The sequence below is a fragment of the Prionailurus viverrinus genome, unplaced genomic scaffold (genome assembly GCF_022837055.1).
Source record: "Prionailurus viverrinus isolate Anna unplaced genomic scaffold, UM_Priviv_1.0 scaffold_38, whole genome shotgun sequence".
Taxonomy (NCBI): Eukaryota; Metazoa; Chordata; class Mammalia; order Carnivora; family Felidae; genus Prionailurus; species Prionailurus viverrinus.
Window position 1 is genome coordinate 4535239 of NW_025927606.1, and position 19201 is coordinate 4554439.

The window sequence follows — 19201 nt, forward strand, 5'->3', positions numbered from 1 at the left end:
CATGAGCCTCACCACTCCTTAGATTGGAATTACTGATGCCAGTATTAAACCTGATACTGATGCTAGTATTAAATCTTGAATATCTCTTTTCACTTTCACAGCTGAAAAAGCAGGCGGTTCATAAGGTAAGGTTTATGGTTAGGATTAATATTAGGTGTCAGTGTAAGGTTTAGGTCATGGTCGCAATCCCCCTTGGTGTGGGAGGGCTTCACGAATGTGTCCCATCTGCTCCCCTTTATCCACGATGTAGCAGTGATATTCCTTTTAATTCAGATGTTTTCTTTGGCGCCTGGGTGTCTCATTGGGTTAAGCGTCCCACTTCGTCTTGGGTAATGGTCTCTCGGTTTCTGGTTTTGAGCCCTGGGTGGCTTCTGTGCTGATGGTTCTGAATCTGGAGCCTGCTTCAGATACCGTCTGTCTCTCTCCCTCTCTGCCTATGCCCCACTTGTGTTCTTTGTCTCTTTCAAAAGTTAATGTACCTAAAATCATTTTCAATCCGATATTTCCTGGATGGCTCTTTTCACTTTCATTCCTGAAGTAGCAGGGTGTCTGTCTTGTCCATTGTTCTTTTGTTATCTTTGGCATAGCTGACGACATATACGACATTTCCCCAACCAGCATTGGGGATGCGCAACATTTCTTCTACGAGCTGGACACCTCTCATCCACTGTAACACTGCATTCCTCTAGCGCGTCCCACATGCTCCCGGATACTGGCCTGTAACTGTGGATGGTAGCACTGTCCCATAGTCTTCGGATGGTATTTCAGGAGATTCTTCATTCACATCTTTGGTTACCATCGTGTCTTCTGGCATCTTCTCTCATGTTTCCACTAGGTCACGCTACGACGCCCAACAGGGAACCCGAAGTAGAGAGGGATTCAGGAGCAGACCAGTTACTGCTTGGCTCCCACAAATGGTTGCCTTGGAACTCTTTATGGATGAAGAGAAAACACCCACCACCACCGTTTCATAACCCTGTACTGAATGTGGAGACAATAACCACCTACCCCCAAAAGGAAACTCCAGCAGGGTACATGTATCAAACCTAAGGTGTTGGTCATGTATTTTGGATCAATAAGTGAGGTTGTACTTTTGACTGGTAAGTGTACATCTAAATCCCTCAGAGGGGATATTATTCCCTGAGGTGACCCCAACCTAAATTGTTGGCCCACGGAGAGATGTGTTGTCACTATTGGTTGTGTTGATGTTGTCTCTGTAGGCTAGTGAATTAAAGCTCCATAGGGTCTTGTCCTATTCCAGCCTCTTCACCGGAAGGTCCATTTCACTGATTGGAAGAGACAGTAAAACCCTCATGTGGCCATTCATATGAATCACTATTTAGGGAACAAATGATTATGTTACCTTTGCACGGTCAGAATACCACGGCCATTTCACGAATGTCCCTGGGCAGGCAGGGCCTCTAAAACTACAAATGCTAGAGGTGATTTTATTGGTAAACAGGCAGGGTTTGTTTCACTGAGTTCCTTTTATTTCTTTTCATCTTTCCTTGATTGCCTATCTGTGTTGCATCAACAATTGGTTTGATACTGACTTTACAGTTAGGTTATTTTTATCTTGTGGTTAACTATCCATGGTTATCTACTCTGATAGACGCTATGCAAGGAAAAATATTTCTTGTTGCACATACTAGCATTATTGCTTTTATTGTGAAATTAACCCAGTCATCACTTAGGGGTTGGTTGTCTTTTTTTGGTATTCAGATCTTAAGATCATATACCAGTGCCTGAGCCCTACTATGAACGTTCATCGTCACAGCCCTAACAACCGCCTACAGTACACGAATCATACCTTTTGCACTTCTAGGACACCCTGATACACGTACTTGGCGATGCAGGGGTGTAATGCTCAAACCCCTCATTGGCGATGGACGGGTGTCATGCTAGCACTCCCCCATCAGCAAGGGAGTAGTGATGCCACCACTAAATCTACATTTCCTGAATAGGTTTCATCACTGTCAGAGCTGAAGAAGCAGTCTTATGTTACAGTTAGGGTTAGGGTTAGGATTAGAGTTAGAGTTAGGGGTTAGGGTAAAGTTTAGGTCACACTTACACCCCCCCCCCCCTTAGGTGCAGGAGGGAGGCACTCATGCACCTTGCCACCCCTCAGCATGGGAGGGTTTCATCCATGTGACGGCCCCCCTTGGCGAGGGAGTAGTGATGCCACTATTAAATCTGATGTTTCATGAATGGGTCTTTTCACTTTCATGGCTGAAGAAGCAGCGTCTCTTATCATGAGGGTTAGGGTGAGGGTTAGGTCATGCTTGCACCCCCCGTTTGGCAAGGGAGGAAGATCACACCTGACCCCTGCCACTCTCATTGCCGACGGGTGTTCAGGCATGCACCCTGCCTCCCCCCCACAAAGTAGTGATGCCACTATTTAATGTGTTGTTTTATGAATGGCTCTTTTCACTTTCACAGCTGAAGAAGCAGGCATTTCATGGGGCGCCTGGGTGGCGCAGTCGGTTAAGCGTCCGACTTCAGCCAGGTCACGATCTCATGGTCCTTGAGTTCGAGCCCCGCGTCAGGCTCTGGGCTGATGGCTCAGAGCCTGGAGCCTGTTTCCGATTCTGTGTCTCCCTCTCTCTCTGCCCCCCCCCCCCCCGTTCATGCTCTGTCTCTCTCTGTCCCAAAAATAAATAAACGTTGAAGAAGCAGGCATTTCTTAAGGTAAGGGTTATGGTTAGGATTGCCGTTCATGGTTCGGGTAAGGGATAGGCCATGCCTGCACCCTCCCTTGGAGTGGGAGGGCATTCACACATGCTCCATGCCCCCTCTCATCTTGGGAGGGTGTTCACCAATAGGACCCAGCCCCCTTCAACAGGGGAGCGTGTTGATGTATGCACCTGCACCCCTCTCGTGTGCGAGGGTGTTCACACATGGGCACCACAACCCTAGGCGATGGAGGGCATTTGCCCCTGCGCCCTGCCCTCTTTGGCTCAGGAGGGTGTTCATGCATGCGCACAGTCCCCCCTTGGCTTGGGAGGGTGTTCAGGTATGTGCACGCACACGCCTCCAGGTGTGGGAGGGAGTTCACGCATGTGCCCTGCCCCCCTGAGGCGCTGGAGAGAGTCACTTGTGCACAGTGCCACTACTCAGTAAGGGAGTAGTGATACCACTATTAAATCTCACGTTTCATGGATGGCTGTTTTCACTTTCACAGCTGAAGAAGCATACATCTCTTAAGGTCAGGGGTACGGTTAGCATTACAGCTAGGGGTTAAGGTAAGGGTTAGGTCATGCTTGCTCTCCCCCCTCAGCATGGGAAGGTTTCACGCATTACCCTGCTATCCTGAGCAATGGAGAGTATTCACCCTTTCACCCCACCCCCTGAGAGTGGTAAAATATTGAAGCATGTGCTCCACTCCACTTCCACTGGGGAGGGCTTTCATACATGCGTAGGTCTCTTCGGGACAGATTGTTCATACATGTGCACCACCACCTCTCAGTGTGGGAGGGTGTTCACTCATGGGCATACCCACCTATACACAGGAGATGATTCATGTATGTATCTTGCCCACCTCAGCATGGGAGGGTTTTTACACATGTGCACAGCCCCACCTTGGTGTGGGAGGAGCTCACCCATGCAGAGCGCCACCCATCAATGAGGGAATAGTGATGCTACTATTAAATGTGATGTTTCATAAATGGTTCTTTTCACTCCCACCGCTGAACTAGCAGACAACTCTTAAGGTAAGGGTTAGGGTTAGCATTACCATTAACGGTTAGGGTAAGGGTTAGGTCATGCTTCCACACCCCCTCGTCACCAGAGTGTATTCACGCAATAGCACCGCCCCTCAGTGCGGGAGAATATTCATGCATGTGTCCTGCCCCTTTCAGTGTGGTAGGGTGTTCCCACATGCGCCCCATCCCCTTCCACTTGGTAGTGCGTTCACACATTCGCACATTTGCACAACCCCCACCGAGGTGAGGGAGGGTGTTAACACATGTGCCCTGTCTCCCTCCACATGGGAGGTGGTTCACACATGCTCCTCACCCCTCAGCGAGGGAGGGTGTCACCCATGAACAGTGCCACCCCTCGGACTGGGAGTAGTGTTGTCACTATTAAATGTGACATTTCATCAATGATTCTTTTCACTTTTCACAGCTGAAGAAGCACGCATCACTTAAGGTAAGGGTTAGGGTTAGCATTACATTTAGGGTTTAGTGTAAGGGTTAGGTCATGCTTGCTCCTCCTTTCTGCACGAGAGGTGTTTCACTCATGTTCCCTGCCTCACTCGGCACGTAAGGGTGTTCACGGATGCGCACAGCCCTCCCTCGGGGTAGAAGGGCGTTCTCATGCACAACCCCCCTTTGCAACGGAGGGTGTTTGTACATGTACCCTGCCCCACTAGCACGGGAGTTTGTTCTCATGTGTGTAAGGCCCCCCCTCCTGGCATAAGGGCATTCACCCATGTGCACCATCCCCCTTTGGCATGAGAAGGTGTTGACCTATGTGACTTGATACGTCACCATGGGAGAATATTCACGCATCTGCCCTGCCCTCCTCTGCCTGGGAGGGTGTGTTCATGCATGGGCACAGCCCACAGTCAGTGAGGGACGGTATTCATGCATGCGCACAACAACCCCTCCATGAGGGAGGGTGTTCACGCATGCGCCATGCATCCCTCAGCAAGGGAATGGTTCAAGCATGCACTCCATACCCACTTTGGCACGGGAGGGTGTTGACCTATGCCCCTCGCCCCCTCAGCGCTGGAGGGCGGTTCATAGATGTGCCCAGCCCCTGTCGTGGCGGAAGTGTGTTCACGTTTGTAAACAACCCCGGCTAGGGGAGGGATGCCATTCTCACGTGGGTCCCACCCCATACCATGGGGGGGGGGGGGCGCTGTTCACACATGTGCACAGCTCTCCCTACTGGCAGAAGAGTGTTCACACATGCACAAAACTCCCGCTGGAAGATGTAGGGCGTTTCCACGTGAGCACAACCCCCATCAGCAAGGGAGGGCATTCATGCACGCTCCCTACCCGCTACTGCAGTAGGCTATACAGGCATGCGCACAGCTCCACCCCCCCCCAACTGGCTGGTGTTCACGCATGCGCACAGCCCCCCTTAATGCGGGAGGCATTTGCACATGCGCCCCCCTCCCTTGAGCAAGGAAGGGTGTTCAGACATGCGCAGAACCACCACCTCAGCCAGGGAGGTCATTGGCGCATGCGCCCTGCCCCACTTAGCACAGGAGGTGGTTCAGGCTTCCGCCTGGCCCCCCGTCAGCATGTGAGTCGGTCACCCATGCACAGCGCCACCCATCAGGGAGGAAGTACTGATGTCACTATTGAATGTAATATTTTATGAATGGTTCTTTTCACACTCACAGCTGAAGAAACACGTATCTCTTAAGGTTATGTTTAGGGTTAACATTACCATCAGTGATAGGTAAGGGTTTCATCAAGCTTCCTCCCCCTGCGCATGGATTTCCAGGCATTAGCCTGTCCCCCTTTGGCATGGGAGCGTGTTCACCCATGTGCCCAACCCCACTTTGGCACAGCAGGGTGTTGGCATATGCGCCTCACCCCCATATTGCAGGAGGCTATCCACGCACGGGCACTGCCACACCTAGGGACAGAAGGGTGTTCACACATGTGCACTAACCCTGTCATTGTGGAATGGTGTTCGCGCATGCGCCCAGCGCTCTCCACGGGGAGAAGGTTCTCATATGCACCACGCCCCCTTGACATGGCAGGGTGTTCACGCATAGGAACCAGCCCCTCTCTATTAGGGAGGGGTGCTTTCGTGCATGTGCCAAGCAACTCTGCCGCCAGGGAGGCTGTTGACATATGCTCCCCGCTCCCCTCGCCAGAATGGTGTTCACGCATATGCAAAGCCCCCCCTTCCTGTCCAAAGGGGGTTTAGGCATGCCCACAACCCCCGCTCTGTGAGGTAGACCATTTGTGCAGGCACACAACCCTCCCTCAGCAAGGGAGAGCGTTCACGCTTGGCCCAACTCACGTCGGCGTGAAGGGTGTTCGCACATGCACAGAACCCTCCTCAGCGATGGAGGGCGTTCAAACATGCGCCCCACCCCACTTGACGCCAGATGTGGTTCAGGATTCTGCCTTGCCCCTGGTTGGTGTATGAGATGGTCACACATGCACAGTGCCATCCTTCAGGGAGAGACTAGTGATGTCACTATTAAATGTGATGATTCGCGAATGGTTCTTTCACTTTCACAGTTGAAGAAACATGCATCTCTTATGGTAAGGGTTAGGGTTGGCACTGACATAAGGGGAGGGTATGTCTTAGGTCATACTTCCTCCACTCTGGGTATGGAAGGTTTTCAAGCATTAGTGCCCCCCCCCCCCCCCCCCCCCGCTTTGGACAGGAGGGAGTTGAAACATGCACCGTCCCACATCAAGGGTGGGCGGTCACCATTGCACCATTGTCTCTGGAATGGAGATGTGTCACTCATGTGCTCTCCCCCACCTCAGCACGGGAGGGGATCATGCATGTGTCCCTTCTGCATCCCTTCAGAAGGGATGATTTCTTAGGCTCCACGTCTATCATCTGTGTTTACTTCCTGGAAAATAGCGGGATTCTATTGTACTCCAAACGGAGATGTGGGATCAGGTCCACGTATGATCAGGTGTCCATGCAGGGGAGTTGCAGGATATTACCACTTCGCACTGGTAGTAGATGGGGGATGAGTATGGGAGTGGATTCAAAGAGTATTACACCAAAGAGGGTGATGTAAGATAGGCCAGACATGGATACATGGTTCTTCCTGCAGGAAATGTAATTTAATGTATTGCCTGGAGAACTGGGAATGGTCATAATAATGACTCAATTGCTGCCTGCAGTCAACTAGGTTGAAATGCCAGAACTTCCCTGACTTTCTCAGGGAAGGAAGACTCCAAAGTCCAAGGGAGATGGGAATGGGGGCCTGTTGTGCACACACCTGATCTTTTACCACAAACTTAATGGCTTATGAGAACAGAATTATGTTCTCTAAGAGTTCTGGAGGCCAGGAACCCGAAATCCCTTTACTCAGACTCAGGTGTCAGCAGGGCTGTACTCCTGGTGGAGACTCCAGGGCTCCAGGGGACAGTGTACCCCTTCTGTCTAGTAGCTCCCGGTGGCCACCAACCTCCTTTGGCTTGTGACCACATCACCCCAGTCTGTCTCCATGGACACAGTGCCTCCTCTTTTGTCAAGTCTCCCTTTGCCTCTCTAAGGATGTTCGTCATTCCATCTAGGGCTCACTCAGGCAACCCAGGCCTCAAGATCCTTAACTAGATCCCATCGATGGGAGTTAGATTCCAGCTATTAGGACTTGCTTTCTTTGAGGGCCATTGCCCAGCCTAGTACAATGTGTCCTTCCATAGGCAGACAGCCAAACTATGCTATCCCCGTGTGGTGGGCACTCACCTGTGAGCAGTGCCAGGGCACGCACTGCTGACAGACACTGCAGCAGGACTGAATCTCTGGAGAATTATGCCCAGAGTGGAAAAGTAAATCCTAAAAAGATCACATGCTTTTCGATTCGATTAGTATAATATTCTTGGTGTGACAAAATCATAAAAATGGTTAGCAGATCAGGGATTGCCAGGCATCACAGAGGTGATGGGTGCAGGAATGAGATGGGAATGTCTGCTGTAAGAGGACAACTTGGGAGTCCCTATGGAGGGCTCGATGCTCTGTTTCTCGTGTGCATCGGTATTGAAATGTTGGCCATGATCCCATTCTACAGGCAGAGAGAACGTAGGGCATCTTTATCATGTTCCCAATCACACGCATTCCCAACAACCTCACAGCTGCCCACATTGCTACATCTATCCCCATGGCCCTGGCTGGTGTCCCGTTGACACAGTTGGGTTGTATTCCTAAGGGAGAAATCCATCTCTTGCTAACACGCTTCCCATTCCGCTTCCCTCTCTCCTGCACACTGCGGGTTTTCTCAGGACCTGGCCATCGTGTGCACCTGCAGCTATTTCTCCCAGCCCACGGGGAGCAATCACTTCCCATCCAGTATCACCTGTTTGGTCTTCCTATGCCTAGCATTGCACGTGCCAGTGCCTGCAGACCTTCCCTTGTCTCTGTCAGCTGAGTCTGAATGGGCTTCCTCTCCCACTCATCCCTAGTTCTCATCTCTTTAATGAATGACATATATTGCTAAAGCTCACAGTGAAGTCTCAACCCCCTGTATGTGGACGACGTGGTACCATTTTACAGACTCACTTGATTACTCCCTTTCTTTAAAAATTCCTTCCTTCCTCCTCCCACCATCTGGGCCGCTGCTCACCAGTGTCTGTGTTGGTTGGTCCTCATCTTCTTCCCACACACCCCCCATCTGCTTTCAGTCCACCCTTACTCTGGTGTGATGGCAGCCAGCCTCAGGCTTCTATCTACCAGCAGCTGGGGCCTCCAAGTCCTTATGCCCTGACCCCAGCTCTTCAAGTCTCCAGACTACTGACTCCAACGTATACCACACAGGTGCTACCCTCCCCAGACTCTGCTTCCTCCTTGAAGGCCTCTCCTATTCCCCTCCCCTTGTTTACTAGGCTGCGGCCACACCTGCTCTCTCCCTGCTCCCTGAGCATGTCAGGCACATATTCCTGCTTCAGGTCTTTGCACTCACTTTACCTCTCTCTGTCCGGAATGTTCTCCCACAGACCAACAAGACATACTCCATCATTTCCGTCATAACTTTGCTCTGACATCCCCTGCTCAGTGGAGTCTCTGCTAGCTCTCTATCTAAAACCAAAAACTGCTCCTTCTCCAACCTGAACGCTTGATATCCCTTCCCACCATTCTTTTTCTTCCCGGCCCTTGGCATCATCTGTTTTTCTTTCTTGCTTGCTGAATGTTGCCTACTGCAGTCCCTGCCAGAATGTCGGCTCCATGGGGTTCAAAGACCAAACTAGCTTGTTTAGGGCTGTTTCCTTAGGGCCCTAGAACAGTGTCTAATTCCTTCAAAGGCTCAAACACCATTTTCTGAGCAAGTAAATATTGGGATTTCATATTAATTTGCTGGGTCCACCATCACAAAGTACCACAGACTGGGTGGCTTAAGGAATAGAAATTGATTTATTTATTTTCTCACACTTTATTTTTTTAAGGTTTATTTATTTTTGAGACAGAGACAGAGCATTAATGGGGGAAGGTCAGAGAGAGAGAGGAAGGCACAGAATCTGAAACAGGCTCTAGGCTCTGAGCTGTCATCACAGAGCCCAACGTGGGGCTTGAACTCATGAACTGCGATATCATGACCTGGGCCAAAGTCGGCACTTAACCAACTGAGAGACCCAGGCGCCCCAACTTTCTCACACTTTAGATCAAGGTGTGGCCAGGGTGGGTGTCCTGTCTCCATGACTGGTGGACAACATCCTTCCCACGTCTTCACGTGGTCTGACTTCTGTGTGTGTATGTGCCTACTCTCTTCCTTTACGACACCAGTTATCAGATTAGGGTCCCTCCCTGCAATTGAGCTCATTCGACCTCCACTTTACCTTTCAAGATCTGGCATCCAAGTACAGTCCCATGGGTAGTTAGGACTTTAATGTATGGACTTAGGGGGTAAATGCATTCCATAACAGGTTTCTGTCTGTTGTACCTAGTCACTACCTACATGTTTTTTTTTTCTCTATGCCCTTTTCCCCATTATTTGCTCACACAGTACTAATCCCAGTTTGCCCTTAGCCCAAGTTATAACTCTGTTTATTTATCTGTATAGGCTTGCATCTTTCCTCTACCTCTATACTCCAAGTTCCTGGCTGGCACTGGAGTTACATCCTTAGCATGGGCATCATAACCTCCAGGTGAGGTAAGTATGATTATTCTCATTTTGAAAATCCACAATCTGAAGCTCAAGAGAGAGTAAGTCATGTTTCTGAGATCACAGTACTAGTAAGTGCTGTCCTTTGGATAACTTTGTTCTCATGGGCTCCAAAGCCCACTTTCTTTCATCTACCACACTGTCCCCAAGATGAATGGGGAAAAGCGATACTTCAGCCTGGTATATTATAAGCAATGGTACATGTAAAGCTGCTCTCACATTCCAGGAAATGGGATTAAGTTTAGTATCTGAGTAATTATACCCACAGGTTGAATTTCAATATCACATCCTTTTATTTTTTTACTGCTGCAATTTCTGTTATCCTTAATGATTATATAAATGTATTCGTCCCTTTGCAAAATTTAGCCAGCAAGAATACTGAGAGAGTTTGTTTCCTTTGTAACAGGTCTGAATTATACAATGAATTCATAATGTCAAGATAATAGCTGTTATTTTTTCCTACAATATAGAAGAAAAGGTCATTGCCTTTGTTGTAAGAGTTTACCATGTGTTCTTGGTAACAAGACTGAGCTGTATTGCTCAAAACCATCGTAGACTTTGAAAGTCAGTTATTTATACTTAAGAGAGTATCGTTCTTTCTTTGGGTGCAGCTGGTTGTTGGAAATAGAACTTAGGATTTTTCTGCATAGATTGTCTATTTCAGAATGAGCTTTGTTTTAAAAAGTAGATTTGCATTCATGCGAGTTGTACAATTTTTCTTTTGGGTTGCTAATACTCCATTGTGTATGTATATATACATACATATATATACCACATCTTTTTATCCATTCATCCATCAATGGACATTTGGGCTTCTTCCATACTTTAGCTGTTGTTGATAGTGCTGCTATAAATTTTGGGGTTCACTTGTCCCTTCGAAATAGCATATCTGTATCTCTTGGATAAATACCTAGTTGTGCAACTGCTGGGTTAGGGTAGACCTCTTTTTCATTTTGTGAGAAACATACCTACTGTTTTCCAGAGTGGCTTCACCATTTTGAATTCCTGCCAGCAGCGCAAGAGTTCCTCTTTCACCGCTTCCCCGCCAACATCTGTTGTTGCCTGAGTTGTTAATGTTAGCCATTCTCACAGGGGTGAGGTGTTATCTCATTGTGGTTTTGATTTGTATTTCCCTGATGATGATTGATGTTGAGCATTTTTTCATGTCTCATTTGGCCATCTGGAAGTCATCCTTGGAGAAGTGTTTTCTCATGTCTTTGCTCATTTCTTCACTGGATTACTTGTTTTTTGGGTGTTGAGTTCGATATGGTCTTTATAGATTTTGAATACTAATCCTTTATGTCATATGTCGTTTGCAAATATTTTCTCCCTTTCCGTTGGTTGCCTTTTAGTTATGCTGATTGTTTCCTTCTCTGTTCAGAATCATTTTCTTTTAATGAGGTCCTAATAGTTCATTTTTGCTTTTGTTTCCCTTGCCTCCAGAGACTTGTTGACTAAGAAGTTGTGGAAGCAAACATCAAAGAGGTTTCTGCCAGCTTTCTCCTCGAGGGTTTTGATGGCTTCCTATGTTACATTTAGGTGTTTCATCCATTTTGAGTGTCTTTCATCCATTTTGAGTGTGAGAAAGTGGTCCAGACTCATTCTTCTGCATGTCGCTGTCCAGTTTTCTCAGCATTCTTGCTGAGGAGACTGTCTTTATTCCATTGGATATTCTTTCCTTCCTTGTCAGAGATTAGTTGGCCATACGTCTCTGGGTACATTTCTGTGTTTGTATTCTCTTCCAGTGATCTGAGTGTCTGTTCTTGTGCCAGTACCATACTGTCTTGGTGATTACAGCTTTGTAATACAGCTTTAAGTCCAGGATTCTGATGCCTCCTACTTTGGTTTTCAAGATTGCTTTGGCTATTCAGGATCTTTTCTGGTTCCATACAAATTGTAGAATTCTTTGTTGTAGGTCTGTGAAGAATGCTGGTGTTATTTTGATAGGTATTGTGTTGAATATATACATTGCTCTGGATACTATTGACATTTTAACAATATTTGTTCTTCCTATCCAGGAGCATGCAATATTTTTCTTTTCTGTGTGTTTGTCATCTGCAATTTCTTTCATAAGCTTTCTATAGTTTTCAGTGTATAGCTTTTTCACCTCTTTGGTTAGACTTATTCCTAGGTATTTTATGGTTTTTGGTGCAATTGTAAATGGGATCGATTCCCTGATTTCTCTTTCTGTTGCTTCATTGTTGGTGCATGGGAATGCAACTTATTTCTGTGCGTTGATTTTATATCCTGCCACTTTGCTGAATTCATGTTATTACTAGCAGTTTTTGGTGCACTATTTTAAGATTTCCACATAGAATTTCATGCCATCTACCAAGAGTGAAAGATTGAGCTCCTCCTGGAGGATTTGGATGCCTTTTATTTTTTTGTGTTGTCTGATTGCTGAGGCTAAGACTTCCCATATTATGTTGAATACCAGTGGTGAGAGTGGACATCCTTGTCTTTTTCCTGACCTTAGGAGAAAAGCTCTCAGTTTTGCTCCATTGAGGATGATCTTAGTGTCGGATCTTTCACATTTGCCTTTTATGATCTCGAGGTATGATCCTTCTATCCCTACTTTCTTGAGGGTATTTATCAAGAAAGGATGCTGTATTTTTTCAAATGCTTTCTCTGCATCTATTGAGAGGATCATGTGGTTCTTGTCCTTTCTTTTATCAATGTGATAAGTCACATTGATTGTTTTGTGGATATTGAACCAGCTTTGCATTCCAGGTATAAATCCCACTTGGTCATGGTGAGTAACGTTTAAATGTATTGTTGGATCTGGTTGGTTCATATCTTGTGGAAGATGTTTGCGTCCATGTTCATCATGAAAATTTGTGTATACTTCTCCTTTCTAGTGGGTCTTTTTCTGGTTTTGGAATCAAGGTAATGCTGGGTTCAGAGAAAATGTTTGGAAGTTTTCCTTCCATTTCTTTTTTTGGGACAGCTTCAAGAGCATAGGTATTAACTCTTCCTTAAATGTTTGGTAGAATTTTCCTGGAAAGCCATCTGGACCTGGGATCTTGTTTTTTGGGATATGTTTTATTAGTAATTCAATGTCTTTGCTGGTTATGGGTCTGTTCAATTTTCTATTTCTTCCTGTTTCAGTTTTGGTAGTTAATATATTTCTAGAAATTTGTCCGTTTCTTCCAGATTGCTGATTTTATTGGCATATATTTCCTGATAATATTCTCTTATAATTGTTTGTATTTCTGCTGTGTTGGTTGTGATCTCTCCTCTTTCATTCTTGATTTTATTTATTTGGGTCCTTTCCTTTTTCTTTTGATCCAAATGGCTAGTGGTTTATCACTGTTAGTAATTATTTCAAAGAAACAGCTTCTGATTTCATTGATCTGTTCTACCGTTTGTTTGTTTTTTGTGGGGTTATATGTTGTTGTTGTTGTTTTTCCTGTGTGTGTTTTTGTTTTAGTTTTCAGTTTCAATAGCATTGATTTTTGCTGTAATCTTTATCATTTCTTGCCTTCTGCTGGTTTTGGTTTTATTTGTTGTTCTTTTTCCAGCTCTTCAAGGTATAAGGTTAGGTTGTGTATCTGAGACCTTCTTACCTCTTTTGGAAGGCCTGGATTGCTATAAACTTCCTCTTATGACTACCTTTGCTGAATCCCAGAGGTTTTGGTGTGTAGTGTTATCCGTTTCGTTGGCTTCCATGTACTTTTTAATTTTCTCTTTAACTTTTTGGTTCACCCATTCATTCCCTGTTCTTTGAATTTTATCTTTTATTTTTTAACGTTTACATCCAAATTAGTTAGCATATAGTGCAACAATGATTTCATGAGTAGATTCCTTAATTCCCCTTACCCATTGAGCCCAACCCCCTCCCACATCCCATCCAGTAACACGCTGTCTGTTCTACATAGTTATGAGTCAATTCTATTTTGACCCCTCACTGTTTTTATTTTATTTTTGTTTCCCTTCCCTTATGTTCATATGTTTTGTCTCTTAAAGTCCTCATGTGAGTGAAGTCATATGATTTTTGTCTTTCTCTGACTAATTTCACTTAACATAATATACTACAATTCAATCCACATAGTTGCAAATGGCAAGATTTCAGTCTTTGTGATTGCCAGGTAACACACCTTTGTATATATGTACACTTCTTCTTTATCCATTTATCCATTGATGGACATTTAGGCTTTTTCCATACTTTGGCTATTATTGATAGTGCTGCTATGATCATGGGGGTGGTGCATGTGTCCCTTCGAATCAGCACACCTGTATCCCTTGGATAAATGCCTAGCAGTGCAATTGTTGGGTCGTAGAGTAGTTCTGTTTTTACTTTTTTGAGGAACCTCCATACTGTTTTACAGAGTGGCTGCACCAGCTTGCATTCCACCATTCATTCTTTAGTAGTATGTTCTTTAGTCTCCAAGTATTTGTCTTCTTTCCAAATTTTTTCTTATGGTTGATTTTGAGTTTCATAGCATTGTGGTCTGATAATATGGAGATCATGGAATGATCTCAAACTTTTTGTACTTCTTGAGGGATGATTTGTTTCCAGTATGATATCTATTCTGCAGACGTTCCATGTGCCCTGGAGAAGAATGTATATTCTGCTGCTTTAGGATGAAATGTTCTGAATATATCTGTTAAGTCCATCTGGTCCAGTGTCTCACTCAAATCCATTGTTTGTTTGTTGATTTTCTGTTTAAATGATCTTTCTGTTGTCATAATGGGGTGTTGAAGTCCCATACTATTATGGTTTTATTATCAATGATCTTCTTTATATTTGTGATTAATTGATTTATATTTTTGGGTGCTCTCACATTGGGAGCATAAATGTTTACAATTGTTAAGCTTGTTGGTGGATAGGCCCCCTCAATTATGATGCAACATCCTTCTTCATCTCTTGTTACAGTCTTTTTTTAAAAGTCTACATTGTCTCATATGAGTACGGTTACTCTGGCTTTCTTTGGCGACCATTAGCATGATAGATGGTTCTCCGTCCCCTTACTTTCAATCTGAAGGTGTCTTTAGGTCTCATGTGGGTATCTTGTAAACAGCATATAGATGGATCTTCTTTTTTTCCCCACTCTGTTACCCTATGTCTTTTGATTGGAGCATTTATTCCATTGACGTTTAGAGTGAGTACTCAAAGATATGAGATTATTGTCATTATGTGTCTTGTAGAGTTAGATTTTGTGGTGGTGTTTTTTGTGCTATCCACTCTTTGGTACTTTTGGTGTTTGTGTGTGTGTGTGTGTGTGTGTGTGTGTGTGTGTGTGTGTGTGTTTACCTTTTTACATCTTTTCTTCCTCAGAGAGTCCCCCTGAAAATTCCTTGAGGTCTTGTTTAGTGGTCACGAACTCCTTTAAGTTTTGTTTGTCTGTGAAACTTTTAATCTGTCCTATTTTGAATGACAGACTTTCTGGATAAGGAATTCTTAGCTGAATAGTTTTCTGATTCAGCATATTGAGTATACCTTGCCACTCTTTTCTGCCCTGCCAAATCTCTGTGGATAGGTGTGCTGCAAACCTGATCTGTCTTCCATTGTTTGTTAAGGACTTTTTTCCCTTGCTGCTTTCATGATTCTTTCCTTGCCTGAGTATTTTCTGACTTTGAATATAATATTCCTTTTACTGGTGGGTTTTTGTTGAATCTAATGAGAGTCTTCTGTGCTTCCTGGATTTTAATGTCTGTGCCTTTTCCCAGGTAAGAAAAATCATCTGCTATGATTTGCTAAATTAACACTTCTACCCCTTTTCTCTCTCTTTATCATCTCGGACGCTATGATTCTGATGTTCTTTTTAATAAGATAGGGTTAGGGGTAGGTTGATGGTTATGGTTAGGGTAAAGGCTAGGATTGGGGTTAGGTCCCAGGAGGCTGCAGGCACTGAAACCCCAACAGTGCACTTGCTTCCATGAAGGGCTGAGTGGAGTACACAATGGAGGGTCCAGTCAGGATTAGTCTCTGGGTACCAAGACCAGCCAACTCTAAGGGACGCCTTTTGAGTAGGCCTCAGAAATACTCTCTTGTAGATGCAGTCGTGCTTTGGAAATGGCATGGTGATGTTTCAGATTCCATGCTGAGTATTTCTGCACGAATTTATGAACCTGTGTGCGTTCTGTTGTCAGACTTTGAAATTGGGTCCCCATTGGGAGACAGCCATAGCTAGGGTTAGATTTCATCCAGCGACATCACCAGGGCTGAAGTGACACCAGTGTCCTGAAATACATGGAGGGCTGAAGTGAGGGCACATGTGCGGATGCGGGTCTGCTGTAGAGTTACTGTGACAGATAGGGTTAGGTGTAGGTTGAGGGTTACGGTAAGGGTTGAGGTTAGGGTTAGGGTTATGTCCGAGGAGGCTCCAGGCACTGACCCCCCAGGAGAGCAATTGTCTGCCCGAAGGGCTGAGTGGAGTACACAGGGAGTGTGCCAGTTAGGATTAGGCTTGGGTTCCAAGACCAGACAAAATATGGTCAGCCCTTCAGGGAGACCTCAGGTATCCTCTCATGCAGCTGCAGGTGCACTTTGGAAACGACATGGTGATGTTCCACATTCCATGCCTAATATTTTTGTACTGATACTCGAACCCATGTATGTGCTGTTGTCAGACATTGGAATTGGGTCCCGATTGGGAGAGAGCCTTAACATTGGTTAGGGTTCGATCCAGGCACTTCGCCAAGGCTGAAGCAACTCGAGTCTCCTGACCTTCGTTTATATGGTGGGGTTCGGTTGAGGAATAAGCTTAGAGTTAGGGTTAGGTTTGTTTCCCAGGAGGCTCAAGGGGCTAATACCACAGCAGTGCAATTGCCTCCCCAAAGTCCTGAGTTGAAGGCAAAATGAAGGGTGCTGGTCAATAGTAGTCTTTGGTTTCCAAGAACAGTCAACTGTTTGGGCCACTAGTCGGGTAGGCATCAGGAAACCTCTCGGGCAGCTGCAGCCCGGCCTTGGAAATGACATGCTAATGTACCAGGATCCAGTCCAAGTGATCCTTCATCTCTTCTGAGCCCAGGTGTTGTCAGATTCTGGTATTGGATCCCCATGGGGAAAGAGTCTTAGCTATGTTTGAAGTTCAGTCCACAGATGTCGCCAGAGGGAAAGCGAATCCAGACTCGTGATACCAGTCAAGATTTGAAGTGAGGGCCCAAGCGACGGTGTGGGTCAAGTGTAGGATTATGTTTGAGAAAGGGTTAGGCTTCCATTGACCTTTGTGGTTAGATTTATGGTTAGGTTAAGGCCCCAGGAGCCTCCAAGCACTGAAGCCAAAGCAGTACAGTTGTATCACCGAAGGGATGAGTGGAGGGCACAAAGGAGGGTGCCGGTCAGTATAAGAATTTGGATTCAAAGGCCACACAATTCTATGGGCCACAGGTTGGGTAGGCTTTAGGAATGCTGCAACCAGGCCTGGCAAATGACATGGTGAATTTCCAGGTTCCATGCCGAGTGACCCTGCACCAATTATGGACCACAGGCGCTTGGTACTGTCAGACTTTGGTATTGGGTACCCATGGGGAGAGAGCCTTAGCTAGGGTTAGGTGTCGGTGCAGGGATGTCGCCAGGGCCAAAGCGACTCCAGTCTTGATATATCCCTTAAAGTCTGAAGTGAGGGCCCATGCGATGGTGCAGCTCAAGTGTAGGGTTAGGCGTTGAGATAGGGTTAGTTTTTGTTGGAGGGTTCTTGTTTGGGGGAAGGTTAGTGTTATGGTTAGGTCCCAGGAGGCAACAGGCGCTGAAACCATAGCAGTGCAGTTGACTGACCGAGGGGCAAGGTTGAGGGCACAAGGGATGGTGCCGGTCAGGATAAGTCTATAGTTTCCAAGGCGAAACAACACTAACAGCCCTCGTTCGGGTATACCTCAGGAATCCTCTTGGACAGCTGTAGCTGGGCCAGGGTAATGACAAGGTATGATTCCAGGCTCCAGGCCGAGTGAGACTGCACTGCTTCTGGACCCCAGGTGCGTGGTGTTGTCAGAATTTGATATTGGGTCCTGATGGGGAGGGAGCCTTAGCTAGGGTTAGGGTTCGGTCCAGGGATGTCGCCAGGGCTGAAGCCACTCCAGTCTCGAGATCCCCCACGAGGGCTGAAGTGAGGGCCCATGCGACGGTGCAGCACAAGTGTTGGGTTAGGGTTTGAGGCCAGCTTAGGTTTCAGGGGAGGGTTCTGGTTAGGGTTGGGTTTGGGATAGGTTTGGTCCCAGGAGGTTCCAGACGCTGAACCCACTGCCGTGCAGTGCTCTCCCCCACATGCTGAGTTGAGAGCAGAAGGGAGGGTGCGGGTCAGGATCAGTCTTTGGCTGCCAAGGCCACACAAGTCGATGGGTCCCTGGTCGGTGAGGCCTCAGGTATATTCTCGGGCAGCTGCAGCCTGTCCTGGAAAACGACATGGTGAGCTTCCAGGTTCCATGCCGAGTGACACAGCACTGCATCTAGACCCCAGGTGCGTGATGTTGTTAGTCTTTGGTATTGGGACCCCATGGGAACAGCCTTAGCTAGGGTTAGGGTTCGGTCCAGGGACGTCGCCAGGGCCAAAGCAACTCCAGTCTCTTGATCTCCCTCGAGGGCTGAAATTAGGGCCCATGTGATATTCCGTCTGAAATGGAGGGTTAGGGTTCGAGGCCGGCTTGGGTTTTGGTGGAGGGGATCCGGTTATGGGTATGAAGTGAGGTTTAGGGTTAGGGTTGGGTCCCAGGACGCTCCAGACATTAAACCCAAAGCAGTGCAGTGGTCTCCCCGAAGGTATGAGTTGAAGGCACATGTGAGGGTACCAACAGGATCAGTCTTTGGCTTCCAAGGCCACACAGGTCAATTGGCCCCAGGTCGGGGAGGCCTCAGGAAATCTCTAGGTCAGCTGCAGTCGGGCCTGGGTAATGACACGGTGAGCTTCCATGTTCCATGCCGAGTGACCCTGCACTGATTCTGTACCCCAGGCGCATGGTGTTGTCAGACTTTGGTTTTGGGGCCCATGGGGAGAGAGACTTAGCTTGGGTTAGGGTGCGATCCAGGGTCATCACCAGGGCTGAAGCGACTCCAGTCTCGTGATCTCCCTCAAGGGCTGAACTTAGGGTCCATGTGATAGTCCGGCTCAAGTGTAGGGTTAGGTTTTGAGGCCGGCTTAGGTTTCAGTGCAGGGTTCCGGTTAGAGGTAGAATTAGTTTTAGGTCCCAGAAGGCTCCAGGCGCTAAACACACAGCAGTGCAGTGGTCACCCCGAAAGGCTGAATTGAGGGCACAAGAGAGGGTGACGGTCAGGATCAGTCTTTGACTTCCAAGGCCACACAACTCTTGGGCCCCTGGTCTGGAAGGCGTCAGGAATCCTCTCAGGAAGCTGCAGCTGGACCTGGGAATCAACATGGTGAGCTTCCAGGTTACATAGCGAGTGACCCTGCACCTATTCTGTACCCCAGGCGCATGGTGTTGTCACAATTGGATATT

The 19201-nt window shown here is 46.8% G+C and overlaps 1 long non-coding RNA gene across 1 annotated transcript in view; it reads left to right on the forward strand.

The window, feature by feature from the left end:
- The first annotated feature begins 839 nt into the window (after positions 1–839).
- Positions 840–19201, forward strand: part of LOC125158844 (uncharacterized) — a 30148-nt gene continuing 11786 nt past the window's right edge. The window contains exons 1-2 of the long non-coding RNA XR_007149542.1: positions 840–1100; positions 9707–9796. This is a non-coding gene — a long non-coding RNA (uncharacterized LOC125158844). The remainder of the gene's footprint in view (positions 1101–9706; positions 9797–19201) is intronic.